The 11,203-nt window shown below is 41.4% G+C and overlaps 1 long non-coding RNA gene across 1 annotated transcript; it reads right to left on the bottom strand.

Annotated features, from left to right (window-relative positions):
- Positions 1–7,046: 7,046 nt before the first annotated feature.
- LOC144586788 (uncharacterized) lies at positions 7,047–10,555 on the bottom strand. Its single transcript, XR_013541813.1, has 2 exons — positions 10,488–10,555; positions 7,047–7,153 (listed from the first exon to the last, which is right to left on the bottom strand). It is a non-coding gene; the product is annotated as an uncharacterized LOC144586788 (long non-coding RNA).
- Positions 10,556–11,203: the final 648 nt, after the last annotated feature.

Raw genomic sequence — 11,203 nt, 5'->3', positions numbered from 1 at the left:
CAGAAAGGTGCAGGTGTGGGGTGGCAGCCTCCAGGTAGATATGAGGAGGAGGAGGAGGTGGCAAGTTAGTGGCATCTCATCTGAGTGAGGCGGCAGGGGCTGAGGCAGCCTCTGAGAATAAAGGAGAGGGTCAAGGAAGAACAGGGGAGTTGAAGTCATGGGACACCGCAGAGCAGGAGGAGGAGGAGGAGCAACCAAGGAAACGAACCCTGTCCTGTGTATGTCTGAGGACGTAGATTACATGTACATGGAGAACTCATGGACCCGGGTTCTGGCGGAAGTCTCAGGTGCCAAGGGAAGAAGGCATGGAGAGGGGAAAAAACCATCTCTAGCCTGCTAACATCACCTCCTCTCCGAACTGGTCTGGGGAGGCTTTGGTGCCCAGCAGCCCCCCCCAGCCCCCACCCTAATCCAAAGGAGGAGTTGAAGGCACAAGAGGCAAAAGGAGCAGCCGTGGCATCTCCAGGAGGGAGCTGGAAACAAGGACACTGACAAATAACCATCCTTGAAGGGTGTCGAGTGGCTGGGAGTTGTGATAAAGCCCTGATGTCACCACAGAACTGTGGCAACCTGGGGTTGGGCAGAGACAAAGCCGAGTTACTTTCGCACATGGCTTACGAAAGCCTCCAAATGCCACTCCCCGTCACGGACAGTAAGAATACAAGAATAAAGGAGATCACATTGCAATGTGCCTATGCTGCTCATCCTCCCCATTTCCTTGCAAGATTGTACCCCCTGTGTGTGTGCAGTTCATGCCGCAGTGATTTCTCAGGCCGGCACCATCTGTTTTGGATTGGACCCGTGCTGACAAAGACAGTGCAGACATTATAAACTGCTTGCATGTGGGCAAGGTCTTCCAACACTACAGAGTGTCTTGGAAGGAGTCATCAAGCTGCAGAGGAGCCCATGCAAGTAACAGAGGGATTTGCTTTGCTGGCTTGGTTTTAGAACTATAACTCCCTTGGTATTCTAGCAAGCATATCCTCCAAAAAAGCAAATTTTCCCATTTCTGGGAATGAAATACTGCAATAGGGCTGAATTGCATTGTTTGTGTCACTTCACCCACAAAGCTTTGCTGTAAAGTAGTCTTTATGGGACTTGTGTGATTTATTGGCACACTCTGAGATCTCTCTGCACTGGGTTGAAGTTTACTTCTCTTTGTTGTTTAGTTGTTAAGTCGTGTCCGACTCCTTGTGACCCCATGAACCAGAGCATGCCGGGCCCTCCTGTCTTCCACTGCCCCCCAGAGTTGGCTCAAATTCATGTTGGTTGCTTCGATGACACTATCCAACCATCTCGTCCCGTCGTCCCCTTCTCCTCTTGCCTTCACACTTTCCCAACATCAAGGTCTTTTCCAAGGAGTCTTCTCTTCTCATGAGATGGCCAAAGTACTGGAGCCTCAGCTTCAGGATCTGTCCCCCCAGTGAGCACTCAGGGTTGATTTCCTTCAGAATGGACAGGTTTGTTCTCCTTGCAGTCTTTTATTTATTTATTTATTTATTTATTTATTTATTTATTTATTTATTTATTTATTTATTTATTTATTTATTTATTTATTTATTTATTTCATTTATACCCCGCCTGTCTAGTCATTTGTGACCACTCTAGGCGGCTTACTTCTTTGTTCTCCTTGCACTCCTTACATCTGTTAGGGGTTATTAAACCTGTAAACACTGTTTACCTAAATATGTATAGGGACTTTTGGGGGAAATATTGGCATATACAGTTGCTGCTGTAATCTAATCTCTGAAATTTCGGTAGGGATAATGACATTTGGAGGGGCAAATTGACACCTCAGTTACACTAGTGGAAATACAATGTCACCAGTGCCCTTCTACACTATAGAAACCAAGTCTGTTTGTTTATTCATTTGAAACCTTTATTGCCCACCCTGTACTGCAGAATCCCAGAGCGGATTGCAGAATTGTAGGAAACAATTTTAAAACAGACAATATTTTAAATGGTTGTTGAACAAGGTTTTTATAGCTGTTTGGCCATGTTCTGGAAGTTTTTCTTCCTAACGTTTTACCAGTCTCTGTGGCCGGTATCTTCACAGGACAGAACTCTGTGTTCTGGATTGGACCTGTGCTGACAAAGACAGTGCAGACATTATAAAGAGTTCTAACTCCTGTCCTCCTAAGATGCCGGCCATAGAGACTGGTGAAATGTTAGGAAGAAAAACCTCCAGAACATGGCCAGAGACTCTGAAAAACCTACAACAACCATTAGATCCCGGTCGTGAGAGCCTTTGAGAATACAATATTTAAAATAACTTAAAATCTAACAATTTAAAACACAATATTAAAACATTTCACTAAAACTAGTGCAGGCCATGTTTGTCAACCTCCAAAGGCTCTGATAAGTATGTACTGTTTGGCTTGGTACGGAAATGATGCCAGTGTTGGCACCAATCAAACTTCCAAGGGAATGGCATGCCACAGTTGGGGTGCTATGGTAGAAAAAGCCCTCGTCCATGTCTCCCCATAATGAACTGTTCTCTGTGGTGTGTGCCCAGGAGATCTTGCATTTGCCTTAGCTAAGAACACTGCATCAGCATGACCACATAAGCTGCATAACAGTATCTCAAGAGGTGGGTGGGCATCATTCGGTTCTACCAGTGTCTGCCATATTCCAGAGCCCTTCAGCCCACTGGACATGAGCGCAGCTTCATACCACTTTTAAAAGAATAAGTCCCTTCTACTTTGCTCCTGCTCTGTTGCTTTCCTGCACAACTGGTAGCGTCTTGTGAAAATATGGAAAGCATTAGCCTCTCTATGATTCTGCTTACTGAATGTTCACATAAAGCGGTCTTGTATTCTGTCTCCAAAATAGTCAGGCTTGGGTGTTGTTGATTAAAGGAAAGGGATTTCAGAATTGGGGAGCAGTACCTATGAAACAAAACCTTTCCGCACTCATCTGTCCTTCGGACTTGGTGAAACAAAAATAAAACCAGTATTGAAGTAACCCACTTCAAGTAACCTTATTAATATTCAAGAAGTCACATCTATTTAATAATGCAGAACTACAGTGCTTTGAGATGTGATATGTAAATATTAGAATATATAGTCAGAATGTGCTGGAGCAAATATAGCTATCATAGTTACAGTGGACCCTTGACTTACAGACGGCTTGACTTACAGACTTTTTGAGTTACAGACTTCTCTGGCCGCAAAATTTAGGTTTGACTTGCAGACTGAGATTTGACTTACAGACCAGAAAAAAACCAAAATGGAACAAAAACGGCCTGTTACGGGATTAATTGGTTTTCAATGCACTGTAGGTCAATGGAGACTTGACTTACAGACTTTTTGACTTGAGAACCGCCTTCCAATACGGATTAAGTTCTCAAGTCAAGACCCCACTGTAAACTGTTCTTTACTATTCTATGCTCTTCACATGGAGGTCATTCATTATTGCTGCAGGAGAGTTCAGCAATGATCTTGTGTGGCAGAGCAAATCAACATGCTGCAAGGCAATTCTAACAAAAAATTATGGCTTTTAAATTTGGCCTGGGATCAGCACCAAATTTGGCATAGTTGTAGTGGACCATTTGTTCTTGCTTGGTATCAAATTTGGGAAAGTTTGAACAAAGAATTTTCCATGTATGATTTTTTTAAAAGAAAAACTATTTTTGAGAGCGCCCCCTCCATCATATGCAGAAAGTGTTTGCATAAACAAGCTATTTTATTAGAGCAACACAACTTCGAACAGGCGAATGTGGCAAAACAATAAAACTTAAAAAACTCTAGGATGCCAGGGAATTAACTGCACTCCCAAACAGTCTAAATGTATAGAACTAGTCCACAACAGTCCTTCACTGGGAGCAGAGCCCCATCTCCTCAACCAGTTCCAGAGTATTTTTTAAATAAAAATACCAGTTACACCAGTTATAAAAGATGGAGGTACCAACCCAAAAAGAGTCCAACAGCTCAGGAGGTCCAATGAAAGCTAAACGTCTCCTAAGAATACATTCAGACATGGCAAAGGAGAGTGATCCATCATATATTAGACTGGCTGCATTCCAGGATTTTCTTGCTTTTTTGTTAGGTGGTTCCACTGAGACTTCATCATGCTTAGGACTAAGTGTGTGTGGGTGTGTATATGAATGTGTAACAGATTACTCATTCTCTTGTATGGGCTTTGACTGAATGGATCAAAGTAGCACTACTGTATGTCCTATATTTTTAAATGCCTGCTGTTAACCTTTATTAGCTATAAGTTGCTGTATACGTTTCGAAGTAGACTAATGCCAAACATACATAACTCTGATTTGGGCTGGGTATTGAGTGAATACATCTGGCAAGCCAGACTATGATTGGAGACCCAAAGGGGACATCAACCACACCCGCAACACATGTTTCCTCTGAGGAATCCTACTAGGCATTCTCTCTATGACTAGCAGACTCTTCTTGGTCCCTGCATTGGCTGGGATCTATGTCAGGTGGCTTGGGATTGCTGCTGGTCCTTGTATCATCTAATCCAATAGTCACTGGGAGATCTGTCTCTTGAAACACCCATTTTTCTACTCCTATTTTAAAGGAACCTAAGTCATGTAACATCTATGTAACATATAAAATACATTTAAAATATATGTAAAATATATAGAAAAAAATAAAGGTTTTTTTTTTCTCCCCAGACATTATATTACATTACATAGTGTGATTTTTGAAGGATTTTTTCCAGCCATTTTTTGTAAATGAGCAGCAGTGACCAAACTTCTTGGTCTCTCAGACAGGCTTTTACTTTTAAATATACCTTTAACAATAAAGAGGGGAAATGGTTAAAATTCCTCTGACTACCTCATGCTATTTAAGCCTGCTAAGACACTTCTCCCCATCGTGTGAACCATGCAAAACAGGAACAGAAAATATACTTGATTTAAATTACAACAAGAATTAAGCTTATTGGATTGAGGATGTTGCTATATATTCAAGAACTATGAACATGCCAAATTTGACTTACAAACTGTCTGTCTTCATATCTCACCTGGATCAATACTTTGGAGAACCAACACATACTACTAAGAAGGAAATGCCCTAAATGTTTTATATGGCGTTTGTTTCTGGATATTTTCTCTTATCATTTGACTGCCACAATTCCAAATCACCATCAGTTCCTCTGGCAGCATTTTTGAAGGTAGAAGATTCTGCCTTGAGGCATTTCAAGAAGCACAAAGATTTCTGGCTCATGTATACTTCATTAAAATGTGCCGAAAGCAGGGACTGATATGCCATTTGAGGCTACATGATAAGGATTGTATCCAGTATGCAGAAGGTAATACAGTAATGTCATGATTATACTCAGCTCAGATTATTGTGTCCATTTTGAGTTGCTACCTCTCAGGAATACAGCTATACCACTTACCATTCCAGAGAAGGCAAATATATTAAAAAATTTTGAGTGTATATGAGAAATCAGGAAAGTTCCTAAAGAGAAGAGCTATCACACAATCTAATTTTTCCAGTGGTGAGATTTCAGTGTTCCCACTGCTCACACAGGGGTTGGTTTCATTAGATTCCTGCTGTTTTGTAACATTAATTGACAGATATGCAAGATGAGCATAGGGTGCAGGTTCACAATATCAACTCAAAAAATGCCCCAAATGTCTTTGCCGCCCTATCAGATTTTTTGGGAGATAATCAGCTCTGTTACTAAAGGCATCCCAAATTTCAACCTCCCTTCTGACTCCATCTGCTTTTTACCCCCAGTCTGTCCAGCTGCTTGCATTGTTTCCATCCTTATTTTTGCAAACATCAAATGTTCAGGTCCTCAGCTTGGAGGAAGAAGAAGAGAAAGCCCTGAGTTCTAAAACTGCATTCTCCTTCCATTGTTAAATGGAAAGCAACTCCAGGAACAAAAGAAAAGGCCCTCAGAAAACAGTTTTTGAAACAAAGCAAGGCCAGCTGGGCAGACTTTTTAGAAACAGGAAAATGCATTCTTTTGAACCATGTGTATTATATGTCATCAAGTTGGAGCTGACTTATAATGATTTCAGAAGGACTTTCAAGGTATGTGAAATACCACTGGGTAGGGATTTGAACTCAGGTCTCATCAATTCTAGGCTTCATCAAGCCCTGTGTGGCATTCACCCTCGTGCCCCTTTCTTGACAGTCAAGACTCAGAGCAGACAAAGAAAAACAATCCCCTCTTTTACACTGCTGCCACCAGGTGATCACTAAATCACAATTACTTCAGGAAGATAAAGATTCAGGTCCACACTTCAAGGTCTTTTAAATAGAACTTTTGTTTATTGATTACAGAAATTGAAATTGATTCATGAATATCTTCTTTAGGTAAATTTATTATTAACCATTACCTTCTATTTGATAATACACTCCTAACTTTAATCACACCTCAAAATTCCCCAAACTCCACACTCTACTTCTCTCTCACACACTCCAACTCTCTGACTCTCACTCTCTCTCTGACTCTCCTGACTCTCAGGCTCCACCTCTTATAAGATCTCTCTCAGGAATATGAATATGCATGAACACTTAACATACTAAAACATGAACCATTGGCAAAATAAAGGGGAATGCTACACCCTGTCTACTACTCCACACAGTGCATCTTCTTTTGAACTACTCGCCCCAAACCCCAGCCAGCATGTGGTAGCCGCTGGCCATGCTGGTTGTGGTGTTCTGGCAGTTGCAGTCCAAAGACGTGGTTTTTCCCATCTCTGGATTTGATAACTCATGCAGCCCTTCTATGGTCCAGACCTCAACCTGGCTCACAAGATTGTCAAGGACCCTCAGAAGATGTGAATCCAACCTTCCAACGATACCTTTGATTTGTAGTGTGCATCAAATCACCTGTGAGATGGTATCATTTTTCACTTCATTTATGCCCAGTAAATAATTTGCATCCAGAGTTGGAGGTGCATCATGAAATTAATTGATTTGTTTATAAACAGTTTCCATGTCATTTTTGCAGACACAGTGAAACATATATTCCTTTAAAAGGTGGAAACCTGAGATTAAATCCAACTCTTAGTTCCAGCTAGAGAAGACCAAATGAACAAATGGGACATATTAAATCAAAACTTGTTTTATTTTTATTTTCATTTATTCATTAGGCCTGGAGCTTTGCAGATAACCTGGACAAGAAGAAAGGCAACACGCGGGTCCCAGATCAAATCAAGCTCGAATACCCTCTGGAAGGAAAAATGACAAAACTGAGGCTGTCATTCTCTGGGCATATGACGAGAAGAAAATACTCAGTGGAAAAGATAGTAACGCTAGAGCAAGTTGAAGGCAGCAGGGAAAGAGGACGAGCAAATGTAAAATAGACTGACTCAATAAAGGGTGCCATGGCCTTGAGTTTGCAACACTTGAGGAGGACTATCAATGAGGGCATTTTGGCAGCCACTTATTTGTACCGTCTCCCTGGAGCTAGGTTGATAGCACTTAACAACACATTCTGTTTGGAACTAGCCATCGGATTTATCCCACAGGATTGTTGCTGCTGCTCATGTAGATTTCCTGCCACTCACCCCTGCCACTGTGGTGAGGTAAGGGAGGGGGAGAGAAGGCAAAGTTGCTTGTCCCTTTAGAAAGCTTGGCTGCTTCTTTCCCTTTGAGAATGCTCCAGCTGTTCCCATTTGTACCAACAGAATACACCACAGAAATGAAGGGTGTCTGGCTTTTCAATGGTACAAAAACACAGGATCTGCCCCAAGCCCCTGTCCAATCTATGGGCGGAAATGTTGCCTATAATTGAGATTGTTTTGGGGAATGATACTACATAAAAATCATGTGGATCCATGAGGATCTGTGCCTCTGACCCATTTTTTTTGCCCAAAGACATCTCTTCGCTCCTCCAAACCTGCACTAGACTGGCTCAGTTACCCCTTCATCTCAGGCTCCCCGTGCCTGTCCATCCCTCCTTCTCCCCCCCCGCCGCCGCCACTGTTCTTAATAATAATAATAGTTTACTTACGGTGCTTAGACCAGTCTCATAAGTATAAAACCTTATAAAACATTAAAATTTCTAACTTTCAATATTCCATTAGAACATGTTGGCATACCTACAATTGGGAACTGCAATCTAATTGGTATTTAACTTCCGCAGTCTAGCTACACAGAACCTCGCAACCCGACAGGTGATCTGGACATCAACATCCGAGAGAAGGAACTCAAGCCTATTTCCCTCCAAACGTCCTGGGAATCTATTAAGGGGGTTATAGTCTCTTTTCGCACTGTTTCATACAATGGGCAGGTGAAGAACATATGCTGTATGGTCTCGATCTCCCTCAGGTGGCAGGAGCATAACCTTTCAGCAAAAGGGGTATTTTTATACTTCCCTTCTAGTACAGCAGAGGGGAGGGCCAAACACCTTGCCAGAGTAAAGGCTCTTCTAGTCCCTTTAATTTCCAAAGACGTTAGGTATTTGGCCGGTTCCACACAGTTTTTGATACAAGTCCTTGCTGCCATATTTTGAATGCTAGAGAGGTCTGTTTGATATTCATTGTCCTCTACAGTATTCTTTGTTTAACTGTTTGTTTTGCCTGCTCTATTCCAGAACCACTGTTCTGGCTGCTTATGCCACACCTCCTACCATTTCTACCGGTTATCCAATGATGCACCTTGTAGCAACCAAGGTGTTTAGATATGCGGAAACAATTTAAATAAATCAGGGTTTCCTATGTGTGCTACAATAAACCGCCTTTTTGTGGAACAGTAGTTTATCTCATTTTTCTAAGCAGAAAGCACACTTCTCTGGCAATGTAATTCGCATTTCTGTTTATGCCATGGAGACACCTTATTTAAACTTTCTTTTAAAACCGAACATGATACAACAGTGTTTCTTTTTGACAGTAGTATCAAGCCTTCTTTATCACTCATTTAATTTTCTCCTTTATTTTATTTTCCTTGCTTACCTGATTGGAATCTTTCTTCTCCTGAGTATAGCCTAGCCCTGTTTATAATCCTGTAGCTCTGACAGTCCTCACACTTGTTCCTTCATTTTCTTTTGTTGCTCTCCTATATAGTCATTTTGTTTAATTGATTTTCTTTTCAAGTTGAACTTCATGCTCTCTTTACTCAGATGGGTATTTATGTTGATAAATAACACAGCAATCTCTTGGGAGCAATGAATTGTAAACTTCATACTTGACAGCCTCCCTGTGTCTGAGAATGAACAGATAAATAAACATTCTGCGCCCAAGGATCACCAATTAAAACATGCAGATCACAAATTATGACATGTTCAGATGAGGTACAATGGGCAGGAAACAGGGAGGAGGGGACCACTGCTGTAGGATGACTACTATATGTTTTAAAAATTAGTCGCAAGTAAGGGGTGGAAAGTAGAAGAAGTCTTGCTATTAGTTTACAAGGTGATCAATTCATACTCAGTCTGTATAAACAGATTCAGGTTGCAGCCCTCTTCCCTTGGACAAAGAAAGGCACAGTAAGATTGGATTTAGTCCTTATTTTGTGTGCTATATCAACATGCCAGAGGAGAGAGAGAAGTACTTTTGCTCTGCTCTTTTTGCTTCTGGTTCAATTACTGTCCTATGTATATGAAGGTGATGAGTTCAAAGTGGAAGTCCTTCACCATCTGCACATGCTCTCCAGGTGAGTGAGCACCCAGGTTTTCTGGGGTTCCAAGCCATGTGATGATCCCTCGCGGAGAGTGGAGGCTCACCCTGTTCAGATTCATCACCCTCTATGCATTGAGAGGTGATGGAAGTGATGATGGAAGGGGTAGAGATAAGGTGCTCATCTCCTCATGTGTTGACACAACTTGCAGAAACAATGAACAAACACGGCTATGCATAGTTCATGACTGGAACAAATGAGTACCAACCTCCTTACATTGTATAACTCTGCATTAATTATTTTCCATTAATGAAAATAAGGTTGCTTGGATGTGTTTGCAACCTGGCAGCATCCAATTGCTACCAGCTATGCTACCATTTCTCCCATCAGGCAACTACAGTTATGTAAAGCGTGGAAACATTCTTGTTTGAACAGCCACTCCCAGAATATCCAGCCATTGGCTGTGGGATTCTGAGATTTCTGCACCAGAAAAGTAACTTTTTCAAGTTCTGGATTCCTGTGACTATTACTCAGCTACATGGCTGGCTGGCTGGAAACCTGCACACAAAAATTCATCACTGCAACACTTGTTAATTGTCAGATACAGAATATGACACTCTTCACACATTTAGATCAAGGTTCCAAGTAATGTAAGAAGCTCCTGTATATAAGAAAGTCTTCCTGCTACAGCAGAAGTTACCACTCAACTTGCAAATGGCCAAGATAAATCACCAGCCATAGAGGCACAGACTCCATTGCATTCATTTCCATTTTACTCCTATGGAACCTGAATGACAATTTGGGGTGCCCCCTAGAAGTTTTGGTCAATATTCTCACACCATTGGTAACCCAGAGACATTCTCTGTAAAGACATCCCCTTTAAGGTGAGTTGCAAACCCAATAGTTGACCTTGTTTTCGGGTCTTAGGCTTCTGTATTTTCTTACCTGTATCCTTGAACCTGCACTAGCTTTGCTCTGGATGCCATTCAATTTGGGGCTAGATGCTACCCAGTGTTCCCTTCTGGGCTCTGTCCTTGAATCTGTTGACCCTCTCCTAGTAGGATGACAATAAAAGAACTCTTTTAATCTCTGTGCTTATATTTGGCTGGCAAGTCAAAGGCTTGAGGTGAATTCTAATTGTATTGTTTACTGATAGAGTCTTCTGATAATTCCATCAGAAAAGCAAGACTTTATGAATTTCGAGGATCGCTGGATGCCCATTTAACCTTTCAGAAACAATCAGAACAGGAAACAGCCTCTCATCTGGCTTTACTGAAACAGACTCTTGCTTTTATGATGAGAAAAGAGTGAGAAAATGGGTAAGCAGGAAGAAAATGACCTCCCTTCTTAGAAAATTATAGTAATGAATGCTAAGATAACCAGCCAGATGGTAACAAACTCATTTAATAAAAGAGAATTAGAGGTTGAAAGGGTTGAAATTGTGGTTCCGCTCCGAACTACAACCGCGGAATTATGAGAGGCTGCATTTTTAAAATTATTTTTGCCATGCCACTGAGTATGATGGGGTTACAACAGGTGGTATCAAGCAAGGAAGAAAATACATAATAGACTGCACAGATATAATTCACAATAGAAAGCTAGCACAGGCTTTATTGATGAAAGTAGAAAGGTGGAAAACAAGGGAGCTTGCTATGGTTGCT

This window comes from Pogona vitticeps, chromosome 1, assembly GCF_051106095.1.
Source record: "Pogona vitticeps strain Pit_001003342236 chromosome 1, PviZW2.1, whole genome shotgun sequence".
NCBI lineage: Eukaryota > Metazoa > Chordata > Lepidosauria > Squamata > Agamidae > Pogona > Pogona vitticeps.
This window is presented reverse-complemented; position numbering and strand designations above follow the sequence as displayed.